General features: G+C 42.6%; 1 protein-coding gene across 3 annotated transcripts in view; it reads right to left on the bottom strand.

Annotated features, from left to right (window-relative positions):
* Nucleotides 1-26,833, bottom strand: part of LOC147331417 (semaphorin-3D-like) — a 110,590-nt gene that overhangs the window by 82,963 nt on the left and 794 nt on the right. The gene's annotated exons all lie outside the window — the stretch shown is intronic.

Raw genomic sequence — 26,833 nt, forward strand, 5'->3', positions numbered from 1 at the left:
ATCTGAAACCTCGAGTTCATCACTGAGCCGCTTTGTGTTGAGGATGAAACGATGAAAAGCAGAGATATCAGGTTACCAGACGTTCACAGACTACAGAGACACAGACACCCGAGGATCAGCCATAGATAACATTCCCACAGATCATTTTATTTACCAAAAGGACACACTTTACTCTACAGACCAGTGCAAAGAATAAATGCTCCAGAAGGCACAAGCTCCACAAACACAGGACCCCCTGTCACTCAAAGAGCCCACGCCACCAAGACTGCAAATGCATGAGTTACAAAATGTCCAAGTCTGTGTACAGTTGCTACAAAAGGACCAAATTAGCTAGAAAGAGCAAAAACATTTTCTCTGCAGGCTGATCCGCCAACATGGCAGTCTGTGGGGACTCACTCACTCTTGGAGCCAGTCTCAAGCAGCCATTAGAGAAATTGCAGTTTTGGCAACTGCTTCATATTTCAGCCCCAGAGGTTCCATCATGGATGTTGTCTCATGTGTTTCCACCAAAGGTTTAAGAGTTAAGAGCTAAAAGGAACATTTTGACCAGGACTACAAAAGCGCTTTATTACTTCTTGGGACGGATTCGACCTAATTTGACTTTAAGTGAGCCAGCTCACTAAATACAGAGCCTATTAAACAAAAGCGCCTTCAAATTGTTTCTCTTTCAGTGAGAAGTTTAAAGACACATTTTATCGCTCAGATGATGGAAGAAAAAGGCAACTTCAACAATACGGCGCTGTTTTTATACATTATAACGAAGTAAATCAAAGAAAGCCATCAATGTGACTCGTTGGGTTTACGTTTTAAGACGTACATTCACAAAATAAATAAATAAATAAATAAATAAATATAGCCACTTATGAATACATTTATGAACTATGCCATAGTTTTGTCTCTATAAGTAAGAAGGTTATAAAAGTGACAAAATTACAGTTAACAGACCAAAATTGACACTTTCATTTCCACATGTTCCAAAAGGCAACCATTGGGCCGCACTGGACTCTCTGACAGGTCACTTCTGGACCCGGAGCCATATGTTTCACACACTTTAGCTTTAGCCCTTTGTCTGCCTGCCTACAAAGATTAGGCTAAAGGGATTTATCAAAAAGGATGACAGCTTTTCACTGTGTGGTGTGTGTTTCAGTGTCATCATGAGCCAACGCGAGCCCTCGGTGGAGGCAGAGGATTTCTAAAAGTACTGAAGCCACCGTGACAGAGTTAAAAGAAACAGCTGGACCTGTTTATAACCACTGGAAGAGCTATGAATATGTTTAACATTATTTTTTATCTTAAATTGTCAGTTTCTACAAAACAAAGGTTGTTGACTGTTTTAATGATCTTTGACTTTAAACGCCAACCTTCCCTGAACTTTAGAAACCAAGCTTGCCTCCCTGAGCTAATGTGACAACTTACTAATAACTATGTAACTATGGGTAACGCATCAGCAGAGTTCTAGTTTACTGATTTCTAATGTTTGTGTATTTAGAGCCCCTCGGTCCACTAACAGCTAAAAATACATCAAAAATCATCTGAAAAAGATTTCCAGCACAAACAACCTGTAACCTTCCTGTTTATCGTTTATTTATCAGAGATTTGTGTTTTCTCCACGCTTTCTGTTTCCTATTAGCGGAAACATTTTCTGAGCCGTCCTCACAATAAGGAGGCCGTTTACTGCAAACTCACAAACAGCAGCTCAGCGTGCAGGAACAGTAAATGCAGCTCAATCCAAATCAAACTCCTCCTGGGACACTCAGTCTTTAACAATGAGTACGCACACACACACACACACACACACACACACACACACACACACACACACACACACACTCTACAGGAACTCAAACACACAGTAGGCCTTTATTATTTGAATAATGGGAGGAAACAATGGAGCTGAAATTAGCCGGACTCTGGAGCTCTGAAGTGCGATGATGTTAAAGAGAAAGCAGTTACTGATGGAAATGTTCTTCTAACAGCTGTAATAAAGTTTTAAAAAGCCAAACTGTTTTTTACAGCCCTGAAGTGGGAAAGTGTCACAAACTCGGCACCCTTTGTATCTTTTAAGTGCCTGACATTAAACCTGTCCAGTCGGTCTGATTGTGTCCTTTGATTCAAGGAGCAGGAAGCAAATAAAGTTTCCCTGGGAAACAGAAAAGGTATTTTTTAAAGGACAAGTTCAAGTTGTAAAGAACAGGAGATGTTTCTACACACAGACACACACAGACAGCATCCAAATGTACACACACACACACACACACACACACACACACGTCGGGTATTCATATCTTTGTGGGGACATATAATTGACATAATGCTTTCCCTAGCCCCTAACCCTAACCATGAAAAATGAATGCCTAACCCTTACCCTAAACCTACCCATACCCTAACTGTAACCCTGACACTAAAACCACATTTTAAATCTCAAAAATGCCTTCAAACATGGGGACCAGGTTTTTGTCCCCATAAGGGTTGTTGGTCCCCACAAAGATAGGTAAACACACACACACACACACACACAGTGTAATAAAATCTCCTAACAGTTATTTTTAGGATGGGAACTCGCTTCAGAGTGAGGTGAGCTGAGATTATGGTTATTTTACATCGAATAAAACGTTATTTATGCAACACCAAGTGAGAGATGGATTACACTCAGGAATATGAAAGTGAGATCGATTTGAATGAGTAAATTAAAGACAAGCAGAACTACCAATAAAAGCCTCGGGAGTTTGGCCTGTGAAGTTTATAAGAAACTGGATTTATAAATGAAAGTGACTGAGCCAAATAAAGCAGTCTCCTCTGATTATTGGCTTCTTTAGAACCATCGCGGCCTCAGAATAAATGTTTGCTGGCTCAGCTCGGTTGTTTCTAACATGTCAGTGAAGGTTGTGAACTGGGCCTGAAACAAACTCCAGAGCTGCAGCGCGTCAGAGTCGAGCTTGAGGACGATTTTTATTCCCTCTGTAACAATAGAGATAGAAGACGAGTCATCAGACGTGCCCCTCATATCAAAGGTGAGGAGCTGATTGAGCATCCGGAGACACGAGATGTGTGTCGGTGTACAAATGGGTGGGCGTGTTCTGTAATTATACGGGATGTGTTCGGGCTAATCAGGCCGGATCTCGTTTTATTGCCGCGGGTCTTAAGTTTGTGCGTCAGGCTTTTAAATCCCTAACAGACCTAAACAGACTGAAATGAGTCTTTAGTCAGCGTGTTTAGAGTAAAAGGATGAGGTGCAAACATCAGCTGTTTAACATCTCACATACAAACTGTCAACAAATATAAAGGACAACTCTGAGGTGGTTACTTTGATTTTTATGGAGGAGGCAGAAGGGAAGAGCTCAACCCAAACAGCTACGCCATCCTTTGTTTTCCCAAGAAAAGTATTAAAGTGGGTGCACGGTTTCCTCTCTGTGTTTGGGCGTGTTCAGGATCACTGTGTTTGGATCAGGTTTAACTGACTTATTTTAATTCGGCTGCCTTTGATGAAGTCTCTCTGGTAACAAAGGGTCCCGGGTTTAAACCACAGATTGCTTATAAAAGGGGGGACATTGCCTCTGGGAACTGATCTGTGACCTCAGTAAACACTTTCTCTAGTTTCAAGCCTTATTAAACACAAAATAATGTTTATTTGATGCGTTACAGTTCCAGTAATGTGCAGAGGGACAACGAAGCCTGGTACGATTGCCCTCGCTCAGTTCCATAATTTAAAAAAAGCTTGGATGGCGACGGCTAAAACCTTCAATTAGAAGCTTTGGAAACAAGTCTGCAAAACAATGGATGATGTCACCGTGGCTACTGGTTTAAACATCTATTATATGACTGTATCCCTTATAGTCAGCAGGCTCCAGAAGTCACAGCCCTTTCATTTTTGGATCATCTGGAACAGCTGAATCAGCTTTACAGTCTTCTGGTTTAATGTGGCACAGCACTGTGTACACTTCAGTTTCACAGGATAAACTACAAGTCCAACAGAGCCATTTAGCAATTAACATAAAATAACAAAGCATTTATTTTCTCCATTTGAATCAGTAGTTTGAAGAAAGTAGTTTAACCTTTTCTGTATTAGAGGCAGAAACTCAGCAGCGTGTTACAATTCAAAGAGCTGTGACTAAAAATGGGCACAGCGGTATTTCAGCGCACGTTAAAGTGATGCAAAGGACCAAACACAATTTGTCAGTAACTTATGGAAACATTTATGGTCCAGTTTAACGCTGATGTGGAACGAGAGGAGGTTCTGTGCCCCTGTGATGTTAGAAATATAACGTTAAATCAAACTAATGGCGAACAGTTCCTCCATTTCCTCACGGCAGTAATTAAATTCAGTTAAGATTCATTCCACAGCATAACCCGCATTCCTTCAAACTCTTGATAAAACCCCAACAGCACTGAATATAATGTGCACAAACATCTCCAGTAAGTGGAGGGGACTGCAATTACTGCAAGTCCTTCTGACTTCCTGGTAGAAAAGAATGAACTAATAGCTCGTTGATGACCGAGGAACTCAATCCCGCTGTCTCTAATCAAACTCCCTCACACGCTGTTGTTGTGCAAAAGTTTGAGATGCTTTGATTCTTATCGTCATCTGAGCGATTTTATAATGTCTGCAGGTTAAAGATGTGGCGTTACAGACTGCTGGGAAAATATTCTGCCTCATTGGCTGCTTGGATCGGTGTAGTCTCACTTTTTGGGTCACAAACTAAACTTAACCTAACTATAATATTAATCAGCTCCTGGATCAATAGCTCTGCCTTCATTGCTGCTGACCCTGTATAATTCCTGCTATGAAGAACTTTATCCACAAAATTCATGTTAATGAAATGTCCACCATCCAAAACAAATATATTTGGCTTACAGCGAAACTTTATAAACCATTGGAAAGCTCAGAGTTTGGTCTCTGGAAGTAGCCTGGTCAGCCTGAATGGTGTTAGCAACCAATTTCACAGTAACCAGAACACATATTTCTACCTGGCAACTGGAGGTTGCCAAATAGTTCCCAGCAGGTCTCTAGGCCTGTGTGATCGATCGCAACAGATTTGCTGAATCCATCTACTGTATTTTTTGGACCATAAGGCGCACCAGATTATAAGGCGCATTAGGCGAAACAAAATCAGATCAAACTTTACTCAACTCATTCTTCTTGCTTCCTCCACTTCTGTACCATTGATTCATTAATGTTGAATTCTCCGCAGCTGCTCTATTCCCGTGTTGCTGCAGTATATTAACGACTAACCTCGTATTGTGGATGGATTATCTCAGTTGTTCTCCTGACTGAAGTTTGGTCCGTTTACAGCATCCTGCCATGCGATTGCATTTGTCCTTATCCATTGGGAACCCTCACGTTAACTTTTATCGAGTGGAAAAAAGTTAGCATTCATCCTCCAGCTTCACTGTTTATGTTATGCTAACATAGCTGTGTCGCTAGCCACACGTAGCACATCATTATATACCAGCTAGCCCAACTTCAGTAACCCTACAAACGTCACTGCTGTTTAGTTTTCTGTCTTCATTTATGTTGGAAGTGATAGCAGAGCTGTACGTTTTAATGTTTCAGAAATCTCTCAGTCAGAACATGCTATATCATGTTTAGGTGGAAACTAACGAGCTAACTTGCTGCTAACTTCTAACTCCGCTGAATTTAATAAATCCTGTTTTCATGGATGCCTGGATGTTAAACTTGATTGTTGCTGCTTTACCAGGTGTAACAATGATCATTTTATTAAAGATGAAAGAAATTAGACAGTTTGGTAAATGGACTGGTTCTATTATGTAGCGCTTTTCCACTCTTCTGAGCACTCAAAGCGCTTTAAACAACTTGTGCATTCACCCATTCACTCAAGCACATTTACTTAGTGCCTTCTAACTAACATTCACACCCATATTCATACTCCGATGGATGCATCGGAGAGCAATTTATGGTTAGTATCTTGCCCAAGGATATTTGGCATGCAGACTAGGGGAAGCCAGGAATCAAATCACCAACCTTCCGATCAGTAGATGACCTGCTCTACCGCCTGAGCTACAGCTACCCAGTTAACAGTTTGTAACTCTCAGTGATGTCGCAGTGTTCATTTGACTTTGGGACCTGAAGGGACGGAGTTTAGGACCCAGATTACTCCGCGAGGCTCCTGATATGGTAGCCGTAATGCTCCGACAATCCATCAAGCGGTGCGGCTTCGTAGCTTAGCAAAGTCGTACTAAAACATTTTTGACAGATTTTTGAGCGCCGTGTAGCACATTAAATCGGTTCGAGGTCAGTAAGCACAACCAGAGTTCATGCATAAGGCACACCGGATTATAAGGCGCACTGTCGATTTTTGAGAGAATTAAAGGATTTTCAATGCACCTTATAGTGCGGAAAATATGGTAACTTTTCCATACAGAACACAGTACAGACCTTAGACGTCTCAGTGGGGCTGCTTGATTATGGCGAAAATCAAATTCACAATCATCTCAGTCAATATGAGATAAATCAGGTCATCTGAAAGTGAATTAAGGAGATTCAACACAAGCGTGCAACAAAGGATAGAAAAACGGCGTCCAGCTGGACCAGAACCGTCTGGGACATCTACACAGAATTTTGATTTTGTGCCAACTTCAATTCATTTCAAGATCAATTTAATTCCTTAACTGCCAATCCAAATAAAGTAGGAAAGAAGCTGATGAACGGCGGCACAGGACAGGTCGCAATCGTAAACATGGAACCATCCTGATCTGACCATGAAACATCGTCCGTCCCTGTGCCTGGTTCAGCCAGATGCTTCTTCCAGTTAAAAGGAAGTTTTTATTAACCCTCAAGGAAATTATATAAAGTATTCTGATTGTGATTTGTCCCACTTTCACCGAGTGCTTCTCATAAAGCGTTGTTTGACTGGTTTGATTGCTGATTTTCTCCTGACTACTGGAGGCTCTTTACTTACAGGTTGAAGAGCCTCGAGTTAGCTGTTGTGATGATTTGGCGCTATATAAATAAACATGAACTGAACTTGACATGAGCAGCTCTGTTTCTCTAAGCAATACCTCCTCTTCTTCACAGAGAAAAAAAGAACCTTCAAACAGTAATTTGGGCTTAAAGCTATTTACTTTTTCCAGTTTTCAAAGCAGAGAATGAAACAGAGGAGCTTTCATTATGAGATTCTTCCCCTGCGTTAACTAAAGCACTTCCAGATAACATGTCTTAGTGGCAACACGCCCTGAGGTGATCTGTGCGGTTGTATGTATGTGAGAGAGCCAGAAAATGCAGAGATCACATTAGAGGTTATTTTAGTCTAACACAGTAAAATACCAGCTCCTGTTAGAGGGAGACGTGGATTTGCCTTCATCTCGGTCTCATTAGGGGACGATGTTCACATGTGTGTCAGAGAAGAAAAGAAGACTAACACAGCTACTGTATCCATAAGTATCCATAAGTATTAGTATTAACTTTTTGCGACTTCACTTCTCTGTAGCTCAGTTTGTGAAATGCTTGAAAATGTTTGACTCCCAGCTGATCTTTGCAAGGCTTCACCTCAGCTAACTGGAGTCCCTGAACTGGACCTCTCTGCACTTGTGGAGCATTTTAAAGCAATTATCTGACAAATTATATGCCCTGCTGTGTGGTATGGCCTGTCAAAGTCTGAGCTCCAGCGTTAGTGAGTGACACTTTAGCATTTCATTAGTCTGTTACTTAGCACCAAGTAGCAAGTCTGCAAGTTGCAACTTTATACTTTATCAACACAGTCTGCTAAGCCTAGGTGACACGTTCACACTCAACCCTGTGGTGTAAAAATGGCCACTGAAAGCAAACTGTGGAGCTGACGTGTGCGCTTCAACGCCACAATGACTCCGAAAAAAAAAACAAAACCTCAAGTGTAGACTTTCAGTTTTAAATTTGAGGATTTAACAAAAGTATTGCATTAGCCTTTCATGTTTGTAATGCTTCACAATGCAAGTGTGAAACTACGAAACGTCCAACATGATGCAGACAGTCGGAGTGTCACTGTCCCTGTGGGCGGCTTCCACCAACACTGCAAAACCTTCTTACTCATTTTGCACTTCAGCTTTTTTCTCTTCACTTCATGTATTTTTTAAGACCACACAAAATGTTGTTCTAAGAACTTTTAAGGAACTTCTTCTCACAGTGTGAACAAACAGTTATGAAAAAGTTCCTGCGGTCTGAAATCGATTTGTGTTGCCCGTGAGCCAGAAACCATCCATTTCTAGTAACCGCGCACACATCCTTTAGCTTTCTGTCCAGCAGTCAGCAGCAGGAAACAATGGCCTCTAAAATAAAGTCTTTTATGTCAGCTACATTGTGCTGCTGTAAGTCAAATAACCATTTCCCCTGAGGATATGGAAAAACAAAGAGTTTGTTTTGTGTGTCTGTGTCTATGTACGGACTTATGCACACAAAGAAAAGCCTGGTGGGCAGCTGGCTGTACTGTACAATATGTGCAGGACAATTGAGGACATGACCACAACACTGGTCTCTGTTTGGAAGCTGTAATGTAAGCAGCACATGAGACGATGAGTCTAAACATGTACGTGTGTTCTTCATATCACAATTTTGCTTTTAAAAAAGGCACGGCAACCCCGCCATACACAACAAGGCCAGAAATGAACATTATGGAGCATTTTCCATTTCAGTGGAAGGATTGTAAGCATTGCATTGGGCCAAAACTCGACACATCTGTACCACAGCTGGAAATGAAGAGCAGACAGTTTCCTGAAGTGGCTGCACTGAAGGAAAGACACAGTCAGAAACAGTATGAGGTAAGTAAGGATGATCCGAAGGCAAATAAAATAATCTGTGCTCAACACTTTTGGTGCCGTAGTCTGATAATGAGGCAGGAGAGCTAATTTGGTTTCACCCCGTTCTTTCCTGGTATTCATCTCTGTTTGAGAAAGACTTATTCTCCCAGCCGAGGTGGAGCCGAGGTGGAGCCGAGGTGGAGGTCTGCGATCATGCGTGTCTTTTTAGCAGAATTACACAAAGACTTCCAATGTGCGCTTCCAACTCGGTCTCGTGCCAGTTTGTGAAACGGTGCCGGGCGCTAATCTGTTCGCTCATGTCTCTGGAAATGAAGGATCCCTTATTTCCCTCCCTGTCTGGTTTCGAGTGAACTGAGCTGTCGACATGACTTTAATATTTTCCACCTTCAAAGGGAAAAAGATAACAGTGGGTGTGAAGTGACTCATTACACCACTCACGCCAGAAATCATGGGATGAGTCTTTTTCATTTTTTCACACTTTGTATTATAATAATAAAAAAAACATGCTGTCTACAGAGTAAATCAATGTACTTACAAAGTTATGTACACAAACAAATACACTGCTATTTTCATGGGTGTTTCACATTTGAGGCGGAGCTCAGGCTCATATTTATCAAAGCTCAGTGGATTAAAGTTGGATATTAATGTCTAAATGACTAATAACTACAAACTGCTGATATATCTGCATCTCAGCAAGTCTGCAAGGACTCGTCCATGCTGGTGCTTTATTCATCAGTGCTTAACACTGAGGAAACATGCAACGTCTCCAGCTACAAAGTACAAAAGAATAAATTATAAAAAATAAGATGTTCTAATAATTTTACGTCACATGCCCAAATAAAAGTCTGACCCATCCAAAAAAGTGTAATATCATCAGGTTTCTTACGGTCTGGGCCTCTGAGAGTGTGTGTGTTTGTGTTTACATGTCATTGTGGGGACCAAAAATTGGAATTTACTATGCTCGTGGGGACCAACAGCCCTTATCCGGGCGTCTGATTCTATTCATTCTTTTAAATCACAGCTAAAAACATATCTTTTTAAACTTGCCTTTTCTACCAGTTAAATGCTGGCTTGCTTGCAGTGACCTATTGACCTATTGTATTAAATTCTCTACTATCTTTCCATTATTGGTGTCTTTTATCATGGTGGTACAGTCTTACCTTGCTATAACCTATGTGCTGCAGTTTACTCTTATTGGTGGCTTTTATCTGTGAACATAATTCGTTACCTTTATGTATATGATGTTAATGTGTGAATTGTTTTATTTTTTATTGTTTTATGTAAAGCACTTTGGTATGCCCAAGGCTTTTAAATGTGCTCTATAAATAAAGATTGTTGTTGTTGTTATGGGGACTGGACAGATGGACAGACAGAGTCACTGTTACCAGAACAATGAAACACAGTTTGGCATCTCGCCATTGGCAGGTTATAGGTTTTCACATTCACATTATTTGGATAAGAGAATAAGATAAATAAAGACAAAATAAGTTTAAGAGGTACACAGCCAACGTATGTAAACACAGGCAACGTATGTAATGCACAATAACATAAGTATCCAAACAAAGGATATGCACAAGTTATATACAGAAACAAAATATATCAATACATCTGCAGGTACAGTGTAACTCCTGGTCCCCATGAGTTTGAAGGCATTTTTGAGACTCAAAATGTGGTTTTAGTGTCAGGCTTACAGTTGGGTTAGGGTCAGGGTTAGGCATTCATTTTTCATGGTCAGGGTTAGGGGGAGGGGCTAGGGAAAGCTTTATGTCAATTATATGTCCCCACAAAGATATGAAAACATGGTGTGTGTGTGTGTGTGTGTGTGTGTGTGTGTGTGTGTGGTCACTTGGCGCCGGCTCCCAGGATTGCCCAGATGGGAAGGAAGCGCTCGGATTGGCAGAAATACTTTATTGTTGTCTCGATCCTGATAAGCGGTTATTAATTAGCCGACTGGACAAACACACTAATACAATAGAGTCCGATAGTGCTGCTGTAGGGAAGGGGAGGCTGTCTGTGCGCCAACTTAGACACACAACCAGATGGTCTGCAGATGTGTGTGTGTCTGTGTGCGTCAGTCTTTTGTTCACTGTCCAATACAAGAAGCTAATAAAGACAGAAGAGAGAGTGATAGTAAAAATAAATGGACAGCTGCATCATTGCCTGCAGAGGAATCTTTACAAGTTTAATTTTTGATGCTCTGAATGACTCCCATATCAACACTGATATTGGAGCGATCATTGTGATTGCATGCGTTTGACACACGTAATCGATTTTTCCTGCCAAAGTTTTGAAAAAGCAGCACATCCAGATGACTTTAAACGACGTCAGCAGTGACTTGAAATCATAAAACAGCCTTTGCGCTCCACTTCAGGCCTTCAGCAGCAGTTTTCCCTCCTGAAAACGGAGCTTTTCCAAAGCAGCTTCCAGTTGGAAACCTGGTGCTGTAGTGTTTACAGTGAAAAACAGAAGAAAGTCGAATAAAACTGCATCTAATATATCTGTTTATGTTTATTACAAAGAAAAGGTTGCCTCTCCTATGTATTAAAAAAAAGCCTCTGAGGACTTATCAAAAAGAGCATGTCCAAGAAATTTTACAGAATAAATAATGAATCAATCATCAACAGAGTGATGAAATTCTTCAGAAACAGCAAAGCAAGAGATAACAAAAAGAAGAAAAAAAAATAAAGCCATGAAAATGATAAATAGCGCTAAATGGTTATCAGCGTGTTTAATTTGGCAGCACTGAGCCTCTTTTCTAAATACTGATAGGTCACATCATAATAAAGAGAGTGCAGCTGAGGACACATCCTGAGTCCTTATCACACTTGGAACAAAAGTGCCTTATCTCACTCATTTGATAATATTTCTCGGCTTGACGGGTGCTTTGTTACCTCATTATGACGTTAAAGTCAGTGAGCGAACTAAATCAGACTGACTTTTATATTTCCCACCTGTGATCATCTTCACATTCGGGGACCCAAAAAAGGAGTTTTAAGAACATTTAAAACAAACATTTCCTGACACGTCTGGCTCCGAGGGTCCAGTAATAAATGCCAGTTAACTCACGTCTACACTCAAACACATCGATGTCGGGATTGATAAGGTTCTAAAATATGGGAAACCAAAGTTTACAGTCGCATGTGAAACTACACAGTTTAGCACGGTGTAGAAAGAGTTTGATAGATGCAGCTGACTTTGTGTGTCTCAGGCTTTCACCACAAGTTCAAACATCCGCTATACTGGATAAACCCATTAAAGAGAGATTATACATATTCAAATAATAGCTATGAAAAAAGCATATCTGCTGTAGTACTTTTTTGTGCCACTAGGGTGACTATAACTCAATTTAATTTTATTTATACAGCGCCAAATCACAACAACAGTCGGCTCAAGGCGCTTTGTATTATAAGATAGATCCTACAATGGTAAATGGTCTGTATTTGTATAACGCTTTACACATTCAGTCATCCACACACTGGTGATGGCAGCTACATTGTAGCCACAGCCACCCTGGGGCGCACTGACAGAGGCACTAATACAAGGAGAATTATTATCACCAAACACTTTGGCGACAGTGGGAAGGAAAAACTCCCTTTGAACAGGAAGAAACCTCCAGCAGAACCAGGCTCAGGGAGGGGCGGGGCCATCTGCTGTGATTGGTTGGGGTGAGAGAAGGAAGACAGGATAAGGACATGCTGTGGAAGAGAGACAGAGGTTAATAACAGATATGATTCAATGCAGAGAGGTCTGTTAACACATGGTGAGTGAAGAAGAAACACCCAGAGCATCATGGGAATCCCCCAGCAGCCTACACCTGTTGCAGCATAACTAAGGGAGGATTCAGGATCACCTGGTCCAGCCCTAACTATATGCTTTAGCAAAAAGGAAAGTTTGAAGCCTGATCTTGAAAGTAGAGATAGTGTCTGTCTCCTGAATCCAAACTGGAAGCTGGTTCCACAGAAGAGGGGCCTGAAAACTGAAGGCTCTGCCTCCCATTCTACTTTTAAATACTCTAGGAACAACAAGTAGGCCTGCAGAGCGAGAGCGAAGAGCTCTAATAGGGTGATATGGTACTACAAGGTCATTAAGATAAGATGGGGCCTGATTATTTAAGACCTTGTATGTGAGGAGCAGGATTTTGAATTCAATTCTGGATTTAACAGGAAGCCAAAACAGGAGAAATCTGCTCTCTCTTTCTAGTCCCTGTCAGGACTCTTGCTGCAGCATTTTGGATCAGCTGAAGGCTTTTCAGGGAGTTTTTAGGACTTCCTGATAATAATGAATTACAGTCGTCCAGCCTGGAAGTAATAATAGTAATGTGGAGGAATTAAAATATGTTTGAATATTTTGTTTTGTGATGCCACTAAACTTTTACCCAAGTGTGCGGGCTTACTTCTATTAGTAGGCACTAGAGCTGGGCGATAGAACGATAACGATATGTATCGCGATATAACTTTTACTCGATAGAGAAATTAAGCTATCGCGATAGACCTCGCCGCTCTTGTCCTCGCCGCTCTTGTCCTCTTAAAAAAAAAAAAAAAAAAAAAAAAAAAGGTCAGCCAATCCAAACTAATTAGCGCAGAGCCGAACCAATCACAGCCGCAGCGTCACGTCGCGTGACTTGTTACGTACAGCACAAGTGCCAAGCCGCACGTGTGTTTGTTTGCGAAGCAGCCAGCGGGTAATGGAGGAAATGAGTGTGCCGACTAGAAAAATCAACCGAGCGTGACCGAAGAGAAAACAGATGATGGTTCAAATACAGGAGAGATTGTCGAACGGAAGAGCCAAAGAAGTTCCGTAGTGTGACGGTATTTCGGCTATTTCAAGTCTGACAAAAAACAGAGTAGCGTGCACTGTAAATTGTGCCGAAAGCAAGTCTGGAAATACAATAAACTGGTGCATGCGTCACACTGTGCGCCACGTTATTGTTTCGGTGAAATGAATTTCTACAATACTGTTAATTCTACTCTCTGCAGTGTTTAAATGCTTACATATACACACAGTTACTGTCCGTCCACACATACGACTCGGTTCTGCTTCTATGCCCCAGCTTTGTTTACTTTTTCCCACCGAGGCTTCTAGACTTCTGATTGGCCAACATTTCTGCACAGTTAGGAATCTAGCGCCACCTGCTGCTTTGGCATGTTCATAGCAGCGTTTTCCTTCATTTCTGCCTTTATGTGTGGACGGGATTATTTTTTAAAACGAAAACGGAAAATCTCCGTTTTCAAAAATACCCGTGTACGTGTGGACGTAGCCTCAGTCTCTGACTGGAAGCGCTAATTCGTCATTCGGCTTTTGTCAGACTAAAGTAACTGTTAAAACTGTTTGAAAAGCTCAGCTATACAACAAGGAGAGATTGAGAATTTCCTTTTAGTTCTCAGTTTATTTGATATTGACAAAAGTTAGTCAGTTTTGTCTGTTCTTCTGTAAAACAAACTAAGATTTATTTTTAGAATTAATATTTTGTTTCTAAGTGGAATTGACAATTTAGTCTGTTTCGTTTGTTCTATTTTGAAACTTAAACGCTTTAGCGGCTGCCTTTTGTGTAGTTTGCAATATTTGCCTTTATCTATCTGAAAAAGTCTCATGTTCCATAAGTACATCTACCCTGTTGAACTTATTATGGGAAATAAATATTTAAATAAAAACAAGCTGCTGATTATTTCACATTTTACTTGTGAGCAACGGCACATTTAAATCTTACAAATATAGTTATTTGGCTTATATCGTGATAGATATCGTTATCGCCTGAAATGAAAAAAACATATCGTGATATGAAAAAATCTCATATCGCCCAGCTCTAGTAGGCACCACTTGCATACTACGCACTTATCTGCAGATTTCCTAAAATTAAGCATCAAATCGAACCTGGCGACTTGTTTCTAGACCTGTGCACGTCGTTATATCACTGCAGAAACACTATTCCTTAGTACACACAGCGACGAGACAAGCCCAGGTATATCTGAGAGCGAGAGCTGTGTCATCCTGTGATTGACTCCCTGAAATGGGAGCGACCTCATCAACCTCCAACAAAGCACAGAACTGTGCTGCTGAGGGTGGATTTTTTCATTAACTGTGGAAAAATGCTCACAGTATCCATGGTAACCTGAACATCCAAACATTACCACGGATACTGCGAGCATCTTTCCATGCTAACTGTAAGCAGCAGGAGCCTGTTGGTCTCGTCTATAAATACCAGGCCGGCTCTTGCTTTTCCTTTTTCGGGGTTATTAATTGCGTGGGACTGGGCTGCAGCTCTTTCTCATGGTGAACATGACTTCTCAAAGCTAATCTTCCACTGCTATCATGCAGGGGCCTCTACTAGAACCAGGTCAGTGACCCACACTGGGTCCTGACCTTTGGTCTGAGGCAGCACATCCTCAGCCGTGACCCAGCTGTCGTGGCTCCTCTTGAGGCAGCTGATGTATAAACGCAGTGCTGCTCAGCTGACATCCTCTGAGGCTGAGACACTGATGTAAGCCTGACTGGGTGGTCCTCTGTCCATCTGTCACTCAGTCTCTGTGTACACTTTCAATATCCTTTTCTAACACAACTTTTCCCTATGAGCAAAAAATGCTATGAAAATAGAGCTTTACTTGCTTCCTATAAGAATATCTGCCCTACTTTCTGCTCCCAAAAGCCACATTTTGCCATCTAATACAATGTTGGCTTGGACCAATGTTACATATGATAATATGATACCAAAATGAAAACTCAGAGTGTCTGTGGTTGAGCTTTGCTGCTGCCCACACTGCTGCAGGAAATCCTCCAAGAACAATCCTGGACTTAATTAAATGTTTTTCCTACAGGCACTAAAAGGCAAAGCTGGAGTTATTGAACACGTCTCACACTGACCGCAAATCAGTCAAACAGACTTTCAATACCTTCTGATGTTCTCACCTCTTCTGATGATGAGGTAAAACTGGAGAAAAGCCTCAGAAGTACAAAGTTTCCTTAGTTGTTGCAGCCTTTAGACAACGTTCCTCAAACTGAAATAAACTCAGGAGTCCTCATGAGTAAATACTCACACAGCGGGATGCAGTCGGACGTCAGTTATGCACAAAAATCTATTTTGTATAGATTCTGGAGAGAAATGGGAACAATGAACACACACATGATCCCTCTCAGACGGGCAGATGTGGCCATGCTGCAGTTTCTCTCCTTCGCTGTCAGAGGAACAGTTTGACATTTTGGAAAAGACGTGTATTTGTTTTCAGGCAGAGAACGAGATCAGGAATGATGGATGGGCATCAGCTCCAAGTTTTCCGAGCCTCTGGAGTCAGATTCCTTTTATCAAAGCCTGCTGGGTTTTCTGAGGGCTGCACATTGCAAAACAATGCGGAGCATTTTCCTACCCTGGAGCAGGACTCAATAAAAAAGACGCACAGAAGCATCTGCTTCTCCTTCAGGGCTGTAACTCTCCTGTGTGTGTTGGTTTAGTGTTCAGTTTGCAGGTTGGGGATTCAGATATTTCATGTTTTAATAACAAAGTGGTTTTACACATTTACTGACACCTTTTATGCTCACAGCAGAGAACATCGCGCTTCAGCAAAGTTTAATAACACTAAGAGTTGCAAAGTGAATGAACAGCAGAGCTTTTCTGAGGAAGGCCTGCTCGGTCTCAGAGGCTGCGAGCTGAAGCTTCAGATATCTGCTGTATGTAGTTATTCCTTTTAAACAACCAGCAGCAGGTGAGAACAAAGCTGTGTGTAGAGAAGAAGAATAAACCCGAGCTGCTGCGCTCTGTCACCTCAGTGAACACTTTCCTCATCATTTTATGGCCTCAGGTGCTAATTTGAGTCTGTTGAATAGAGCAGGATGGACATTTTGGAAGTCATGGTCCAGATGGATGAGTCTGCCTTACTGTGTGACAGACAGGTAACATCTGCCTTCATAACAGCAAGATGGCAAGAGTGAAAAAAAAAAAAATTGGGGGTCTAATGTGTATGTTGGGGTGTAGGAATGGAGGGTGACGATAGGAACTTGTGTTTATTTTCTGCTTTTCATTTGTTCAGCACTTTGAGTTCCATCTTTGCTTCATAAATAAAGTTTGGATTGATTCACAAACCAAGTGATGATGTAACAGAGGCTGTATCCATCTTTTATGAACAGTCAATGATTTATACAGCTCTACTTCTAATTTCCCGTAAGCGACTCAGTGAAGAACCTGATGGTGTCCATCACTGTGTTTATCCATTTAGAGCCATTTAGGATTGTCCAAAGGTAAATGGTCTGTATTTGTATAGCGTGTAACTTAATCCCTAAGGATTTACACGTTCAGTCATTCACACACTGGTGATGGCAGCTACATTGTAGCCACAGCCACACTGGGGCGCACTGACAGAGGCGAGGCTGCCGGACACTGGCGCCACCGGGCCCTCTGACCACCACCAGTAGGCAACGGGTGAAGCGTCTCGCCCAAGGACACAACGACCGAGACTGTCCAAGCCAGGTCTCGAACCGGCAACCTTCCAACTACAAGATGAACTACCAACTCTTGAGCCACGATCGCCCCGAGGTAAGGTAACTGTGATCTTCACATGACATTAATTCACAGTTTGTTTGTTTTTTGTTTAATCACTACAAAAACTGAGCAGCTCCAAGTTTTATTAGGTGTGCGGTGAAAGAAAGCCTGCATCTCATTTTCACAGCCTAATGTGAGGATTTGCATCAGCCTCTCTTGTCCTTTATGTCATTTGTGCCAAATTAGTTTAAAAAATGAAACTTAGACAGTTTAATCACAAAATAATAGAGTGGATGAAGAAGCAGTGAGTGAATGGAAGCTAAAATCCGAGGCAGGGACGATATTTTACAGATTAAATAGAAATCTTCTGTCTTCTCCCTTTTTGTCTCCTTCACACACACACTCAGGAAACAACAGAGGAGGAAGGAAAAACAACAAAATGCACACAGAGCATCCTAACGACCGGCAGCCACAATAGAGCCATTCTCCGCCTGTGAATGCACCTCGCCTGCAGGATGGACACACACACAGCAAAACACACTCACTCCCAAAGCAGCGATTGTGCAAAGCCTGCAGCTCATTCACGAGATGTTCAGAGTCCCACGTTGACAGCACAGACCACCACAAAAGAAAGACACACACACACACACACACACACACACACACACACACGAACAAAAGGCAAAAGGAGTCGCTTCCTGAACAATCACACAATAATACTGAGATACCTGGGGAGGACTGGAGCGATATATATGGGAAAGTGATGTTGGAACAATGTGATCTAACTTTTGTCCCTTTTAAAAAAATTTGAATTTATTCACAGAAGTTTGATTTGATGGGCGGATGCTGGGATTTTTTCCCATGTTGGTGTTTAGAATAAAAGCGGACAGTTTAACCATTTCTAGAAAGACACTTCAGTTTTTTGTCATCTTACAAACCACACGAGACAAGTTAGCGTCTCTGGTTCTATTAAACTGAAGAGACGGAGGATCTCATCTGGCTAAACTTCAGTTAGTGTTGACCAGTGTTGGTCAAGTTACTTGAAAAAAGTAATCAGTAACTAATTACTTCCCCCAAAAAGTAATCCCGTTACTTTACTGATTACTTATTTTCAAAAGTAATTAATTACTTAGTTACTTTTTAAAAACACGATTTACAACCTGAAGAGGTGATAAAGCGATAGATCTTTCAGCCCAATTCTACTTTTTCTACATAATCCATCATACAAAATGTAATCAGATGGAAAAGTCTCTTTTTAAAACTTGTTTTATTAGTTTTAATCTTTTAACTTTATGCATCAAGCAAAAATTTAATTATATGCAACATTCTCTGACTGGAAGAAATTAGTTTAACATTTAAACCTATTTTCTGCACATTCCAGCACATAAAATAAAATGTTTTTTGTGTTGACACTCACAGCAGAAAATAAATAAAGTCAAAGACTCAGCGGTCCTGTTGCTCTATTTTCACCTGTAAAGCAGGAGTGAGGTAGGCGGAGGTTTACCCTGGTGCAGGTGCGCCGCAGCGGTCAGTGGAAGAATCTGCGAGTGAATTTCCCATTACATCATTGCGCACTCTGTGCTTGTTTAGGGGGGTTTTTTTTCGCTGTAAAAAGAAGTTTTCTTCCCACGCACAGCGGACACTAATGTTTTTGTCACTTTTTATGGAATCAAACTCAAAGTAAGGTCAGTACTTCCACGCTTTAAACGCTGCACGCTCATACTCTCTCCCACACTCGATATATGATCCATTGTTGATCTGCACACAGTTCACTGCATCATTCCATGTTTGGCACTGATCACCACCATCAATCACAGTTTTAGTAACGCAGTAACGCAGCGTTCCTACGGGAAAGTAACGGTAATCCAATTACCGTTTTTGCAATAGTAATCCCTTACTTTACTCGTTACTTGAAAAAAGTAATCAGATTACAGTAACGCGTTACAAGTAACATGTTACTGCCCATCTCTGGTGGTGACAGCTAAAACCCAACTAAAATATTTGAATATATACATCAGACGGCATAACTTGCACCATGTGCACCTCCACAGAAAAGCAACTACAGCCATACTGACGGAGCCTGAAACAACTGTGATCAGTTTCATCCTACGCATGATTCTACGCCACGTCTTCTTCTGCTGCCACTTTTCCAATGAACAGGAAGGAAGCGGATCAAGTCAAAGGGAGAAAATCAGGTGTTACAGAACAACAATCTCCTTGCATTCAACGTGGAAACAGAGTTACGGTAAGCTTAAGGTGCCAAAGGCTTCATTTCTCAAACAGAAGAGTCACCCCCTGCTGGTCATTGCAAAGAATCACAGTTCGCCATGAGCTTTAATTTTCCCGTAAGGTAAACCGAACTTTGACACTTTTTAATTCTTGGATCCATTCCATGTCATAGAAATCAGACAGTCCAAGCACAGAAGCCCCACCCACCCCTGCTTTAACTTTCTGTTTATGGCAGCGAATAAGAAGAAAGGTGACTTAAAGGGGGAGGAGCTAATGCTGCTCATGCCTGCACCAGTGCAGAATAAAGATGAATAAGAGCAAATCTGAAACTGTGAATCATGCAAAGTTACTCTAGAAGAGTCCAAGAATAAATACACGGAGCTGAAATGAGAAATTGAAATTCCCTTCAAGGCAGCCAGACTCCCCGGAGCTCAGTAAACAGCCCAAATTACATAAAAGGCTGACCTGACTGTGGTTTCTGGGTCAGCGTACTGTAAATCCGCCTGCACAGTGGGTATAAGAACCAGCTCTGCATGTTCTGCAGGGCTGAGAACTTTCCCAGCACCGAGTCAGTGAGTCCATTAACCACAGCAGCCCGGCCCTGACCTGAGGGACTGGCTGGGAGTTCTGGGTCGAGCTCACAGAACAACATAAAATTTTACACGAACTAATGAATGGACTCTCTCGCTGTGTGGTTTGTGTCCTCTGTGGCACTGAAAGGTGGGGAATTTCTCAGCTTCACAAAAAAAAAAGATTAAAAAAAAACGTGTTTGTGTCCAGAGAGCTGGATCCTGCAGGAAACAGAGGAAGAACAAGGGGTTTGTTTAATGATACAAAACCCTTCACGGATGAAGACGAGGATATTTTTCTGGGCTCTTCATCAACGTCTGCATATTTGTGTGTTTAGCAGTGGTTTCAAAGATTTTTGACATTTTAATCGCGGCCCTGAATGTTTTATTTTGTGATGCTAACCCTGGATCAGCCTAAACTGGCATCAGCGGGATGATGAAACTCTGAGCAACTCTAAAAAAACTTCACCTGCCATCATTCATTCAACAATCACACGGCAGTGGGCGGAGACTTCTCCACCCATTCAGGCCCCTGCTGTGATGGTGCAGGTTTAGTTTAAGCTTCCAAAATGAGGAAAGGAGGGAACAGTCCTCACTGAGACACTGCTAAAGCAAAACACTGTAAATTTCCCCAGTGGAGCTAAAGTGGTGCACAGCAGAGAGTGGGTGAAAAGGTACATTACCAGTTTATTCTAGCCTGACAGATTTTTGCTCTCAGCTATGCAAAAACGTGCAGTTTAGAAAACAAAATCAGTGGAAGCATTTAAAAAGTCTGAGTCTGAATGAAAGGTTGCACAGAAATAAACACTTTCAGATAATGCGCTTTAAGCGAGCAGCAGAGAAATGCACGAGCGCATGGACGGTGTTTTTCCTTCTTCTGTGCGTCTAACCTTTGTGTTAAAGAGACAATAGCAGAGAAGAAAAGGGAGCGAGTGGAGGGGTGACACAGCGGAGAGTGGGATCAAACCAGGACCCCTGCGGTGAGAACTCAGAGCCACGCTATACCAAGCAAGCTATATAAAACAGCCTTTGTGACCTGTGTGTTTAATATGCAACCAAACTCACTCCAGCTCTCAGCAATTTCCAAAACCACAGACCCAAAACTGCCCCAAAGTGGACCTATTATTAACTGCGTCCGACCAAAATGGGTTTAAATGAGGGAAAAGCAGCGGCGCTGCCTCACCACAGGAAAGCAGCAGGAGATGCCTCCTGGACAAAAGGTATTTCAGGCACGTCCCGCTGAAAGCAGACCCCGGTGCGGATCCATAACATGCTGGATAGATTAATTATGCCATGTGGCTGGGAATGCCCCACGGCAAGAGGAGCTAGGGGGAATTTCTGGAGTAACTGCTCCCCTGACAAGTGGCTGGGAATGAACAGGTTATCGACATTTAAGCTCGTTTTCAGGCCTTTTCCCCACAAGCCGAGGTCCAGCATACAGCACAGCTGAATCCTAACTGAATTTATCATTTTGGCTTCCAACGATTATTAAAATGAGACAATCAAAATCAAGCCCAGTTCTGTTCCCCACCAGGCGGAGGCAGGGTTAGTTTATTTACTTCACCTCCTTCGGAAAACTCATTTCTTCTTTTTAAACTTAATAAATGCACAATTTTTACAAGTCTGGGTAATTTTCTGAAATAATCATCATCTCAATATTAACCAAAAGTCTTATTGCCTTCAAGCCACACATGTGCTGCCCTGTGTGGCGGGTTCAGTTTCTCTGGTTGTTAGCCTCGTCAGTGCTGCTAACGAGCGCTAACGGCTCCAAGAGAAGCACAAAGTCTAAATGAGGATGATCGGTTAGTGTGGCAGTGAGAGCTTTGTGTTGCACATTTTATTTTATTTTCACTCACTGGTGCTGAACACCACGGGGCTGGTTTGGTTTAGGACAGGGGTGGGCAACTCCAGGCCTCGAGGGCCGGTGTCCCTGCAGGCTTTAGATGTGTCCTTGAACCAACACAGCTGATTTAAATGGCTAAATTAGCTCCTGCAGTTCTCCAGAGGCCTGGTAACGAACTAATCATGTGATTCAGGTGTGTTGACCCAAGGTGAGATCTAAAACCTGCAGGACACCGGCCCTCGAGGCCTGGAGTTGTCAGAGGTGAGACAGCACAGGCAAAACTAACCAGGGCGGGGCAGAAAAATATAAAAGAAAGAAAAGTGATAAAGGTGAGGAGAAATGGAAAGTCAGAACTACTACTTTTAAGCAGAACTACAACAGAAAGAAAGAATCCAGCCGGCGCTGCACAGACGTGGAGGCCGCTGCAGAGACAGACGTCAGAAACACCTCGTTAGGACGGCCGGTGACACAAACATCAGGAGCTGCTGGGATTGGCACAAACGAATGAAAACCTGATCAGGGAACTTTATGGGATCATTCCGACTCTTGCTTTGGGAATAATCAAACTACAGCTCAGCGACAAATACAGACATAAAGTGCGGACAGGACTTCGTGCGCGTGGGTCCATGGAGGCCACGTGGTGGGAAGCTTGGACTTCTTTAATAAAGTACAATAAGAGAGAAAAATTCATGTCACTTATTTCATTCATTAGCAGAGCGAGTGCAGCTGGATCAGGGTGTAACACTTCATGTTGCTTTATCATCCGTCTGATTAAGAAATAATATTCCTGCATGACTCGTGTACGTTACACAAGGAGCTGCCCTCTGTCTGCTTTATGATTAATCGCCGCCCCAGTTCTCGTCCACATGAACAGCGACAGGTTCTCGAGTTCCTGGAGCCAAAGATTAAATCTTTAATTTGCTTCTTTTGACACATCGAAGTCAAAACTGCAGAAATATTGAGTTTACTTAAAGCTGAAGTCAGTCTCCAGGTAAATATGACTCATTAAATCACTTTAAATAATAATAAATAACTATAATAATTATGTGTGTGCGCTCACGCTTTGACTGGCACAGACAGACTTTCTAATTTGCAAACACAACTGCACGATAACAAAATGCAAATCTACACAAAGCTTTCATTTGACCTTCGACCTGCTCCGTGCATAAACATCTCATCACCTCCCCCCTCGGGATGAAGACTAACGTGGGCCGTTACAGTGAGTTAGGACTCGAGGGCCGGTGAGTCTGGTTCTTTGAGGCCGAGCCGGGCCGCGGACAAAAGGAGACTTTCCATCACTTTTAATGGAGGAGCTGACATCGCGCGTCGAGTCTGGATGAGCGACGTTGCCTTTTCGCTACGTGGCTCGTAAACTTTTTCCATCCTCAGAGGACACGTTGACGTTATCGCAGGGAAAAATAAGACAGAAGCATCAGGAGTGCTGAGAAATGTGGATGGAAACTCCCTCTTAGTCCCTCAGGTTCTCGGACAATTTAGGAGAAGATAAACTTTATTTAGCCCCCAAATTCCTCTGATACAGCAGCCAAAACATTAAACATAATGTAGCTACAAGTACAGCAAATACACATGTGGATTATCCCACATCTGAGAAACGTCCCACCTGCCTCCCTCGGGAGCAGCCGATTTATTTTGCATACAATAAATTTACTATTTTGTTGAACGAAGCCATGTGAAACATATTACCATGTATATTTTGTATATTTTTGCCTTTCAGGCCCTCAAAGTTGAGCTTTGGCGCTCTTTGACTCTTTAACTCTTTAACTCGAGTCATTTTGCTCCAGCGTTTTTGAGTCCTTTGAACTTTAGACGTTCAGGAGATCCACATGAAACTTTCAGCACCAAAAGTAAAGAACACTTTGCAGGTAATGAGGAGACGCAGGAGGGATATAATGCAGGGAGGAGGACACCTGGTGCAGCTTTGATGAGTTTGTTCCCACCGCAGGCTCAGGAGCACAGACGCTGATACCAAACTGCAGCGAGGCAGCCTCAGTGCAACAGTACACACACACACACACACACACACACACACACACACACACACACACACACACACACACACACACACACACCTGATGGATCAGAAACTGATTTTCAGCATCTCCACTGATCCAAAGAAGTTCTTCCTCGGGGAGTCTGAAGCAGCCGTCCTGCCGCCCAGCAGCCGACACACTCCTGGGTCATATGAAGGCAGTCGGTATCAAAGCCACAAAGAGCAGAATGGAAAACAGACCTGAAGTTCAGACGGGATCAGCTGGATTGAATCAGAGCGTTACATCCATGGAGAACGAGAAGCCCATTCCAGGAATCCATCTGGGATGCTGCAAAGCGCATCAAACACAGAAGGGATCGGAACGCCCGCTTCAACCACGGAAAGCACCGCGCAGCACGGATGCTTTGACAGATTACACCTTCAGTCCAGCAGCAAGAGCGCAGGACGCTGCATCCTGTCACGCCGTGAAAGCAAGAAGATCTGCTCACATGATTCCCAGACGTGGAAAAGTTAGAGGCAACAGAAAGAAGCATCCATGCAGGATGAAACCCTTCATGTGGTTTTCTCATTTCTAAACAGGTTTCTGGAGGTCACCCTGTGGAAGGATTATTAATGGTCGTCTTTGTCTCCGCGCGTGTTGGCAGCTACCTGAGGTCAGAGTTCGGCCTCGCCTTTTTGGACTTTTTTCATTTTAATTATGTTTAAAGTTCAACAAACTGTAAGAGAGATAAATTCAGGATATTTGAGGACAGGACAGTCTGGAATAAGTGCTGTTTCAGTTCTGGGTGATGCTGACTCAGCCCCCAGCAGCCTGACATGTGTAACTTTCACTAACCAGCTGCAGGTTGCACTAATACTGTGATTTTCTCCTCTGCTCTCCACGCTGTGCTGTAACGTGCACGGATGACATCTTGCTTTGTCATTCGAGTGCCCGCTGGGATCAGTGCGTCTGCCTGTTTGTCTCTGGATGTTTCTCTGCTGCTCATTTTAAATGTTCCAGACTGACGAAAACAAAAAACTCCAACCACGAGTGAAAGTGAGGCTCTTCCTAAGTGCTGCAGCCCAGCTTTGAACTTCACTGCTCTTTGGCCGGCAGCCATCAGATAAGACTTATCAGGAGCCGTTGTTGATTCAACTCATGGAGCTTGACTCGGCTTTTAAGAACACGAGCAAAAAGCCCGCTGCGTGCTCGCCGATCTCCATCTCTGGGCCAAAACCTGCTGTCAGTTTTCCTCCACGCCTCACGCTGACATGAGCTTTTCCTCGTTTTCTCTCCTTTCACTCAGCAGCCAGCTTGATACAAACAGAGTAAAACCCTCTCCTGACCGAGAGGGAGTCAAGTAGCTTCAACGGGCTCCACTCAGGAGCTTCACAGATTCAGTGAACCTGCAGATTTAAAGGGCTCTTCCTCAAGTTTCCTTTAAATTAAACCAATTAATTTTGCAGAAACAAGTTATTTGTGCTCATTTTTAGGCCACTTAGATTTCTTCCTTCTGAAGTCAAGAGTCTTCACAGTTTAATCCCCCAACTAATCTCAATGTCAGCCTCTTTTAAAAATATGAAGGAGTGAAGGAAATGCATTAAAACACTGGAAACTAGAAGGACACCAAAGCCAGTGCACGTCTTCCTTCAGCCCTGCATCCGTCTCCACCAGCTTTTGTGTTGTTCTGGTCACCTCAGACTCGTGGCCCACAAAAGAAACCCGAACTTGATTTGATTTTTGGGGGATAGTTATTAAACTTTTTCTAGAAAAAAGTCCAAATAGTTTTTTGTCCCCTGATTCTCTCTGTCCCCCTGAAAACTTTGGACAAAGGTCAGCGCTTGCGTCCCATCATCACTGAGGACTTTGGGGGTTTTGAGGTCTCTGCAGGTGACTTACCTGTTGCAGAGCAAAGCCTTGTGATGTTCAGCTTCTTAATTAAGTTCATTAACAGATTATCATGCAGCTGTTTCCTCTTCTGGTCGGTGGTCAGTCTGCATGTTTGCTTAAGGTCCAATGATCGTTGGGTCTATTCGGATTTATTGTTGCTGAGAATTATTCACCTTCAGTTTGATTTGGTTTCAGGACCGACTCCATTGGTAGAAATAAGGAATGAATAGGTGACTCAGTAGAATGAGCTGATGACGTCTTATTGTGGAAGCCAGACAAACACCGAGTTCCCACAGCAAAGAGTCCGACGACCAAACGAAGCAGAAAACACTCAAATCAACACATCAGAGAATTTTTGCATTTTAATGCACAAAAAAACAAAATAGTGAACAGATCATTTTCTCTAATCACATCGTTTCAGGACAGAATATAAAAACCAGAAAACTGAAATGTCGCGTTTTCAGTCTGTCACTGACACGCTGCAGGTCATGTGTCACAGAGCGAGCTCCCACGCAGAGCACACAGGTGTCTGATATCTGCACAGCAGCAGCGCTGCAGTTTGAGAGGCGACACAATGACACAAAGCAGCCAGGAAACAACAAACACACACAGAGGACAGGAAGCAGCAGCCCCACGGTCACACTGTACAGCAGAGGAGGGGGTGAAGTCCATAACAGGAAAGGCCGGGACAATGGGGGGAGGTTTACCCACGGCAGAGACACGGAGCCACTGTACCGTCAGATCCTTCTGTGGTTCTGCCTCTAACAGCCTCGGCTGCAGGTGCCTCAAACATGCTCACAGGGCCACTCACAGCTCGAATGTCCATGAAAAACTCCTGTGGGCTCCTTTAGTTTAGCCCTAAAAGCTTCTAACTCAGAGCTGTCACACTCATGTTAATTCATGGACATTAAATGATGTTTTTAAGTGTAAAGAGAAGCTCATTCATATGTAATGAGTCATCCAGCAGGTGGAGAACAGCCTGCTGAGCAGAAATAAGAAGTTTCAACAACATGTCTCAGTTTTTCCACTTTCAGTCTGCAGTAACTCTGCCTCGGGCTTAAAATTCTCTCTTTCTTAGTAAAAATAAAGTGAAGAG

The sequence above is a fragment of the Aulonocara sp. 'chitande type north' Nkhata Bay genome, linkage group LG5 (assembly GCF_057382095.1).
Source record: "Aulonocara sp. 'chitande type north' Nkhata Bay isolate Kocher_YH1m ecotype deep benthic linkage group LG5, A_spYH_male_GT1.1, whole genome shotgun sequence".
Taxonomy (NCBI): domain Eukaryota; kingdom Metazoa; phylum Chordata; class Actinopteri; order Cichliformes; family Cichlidae; genus Aulonocara; species Aulonocara sp. 'chitande type north' Nkhata Bay.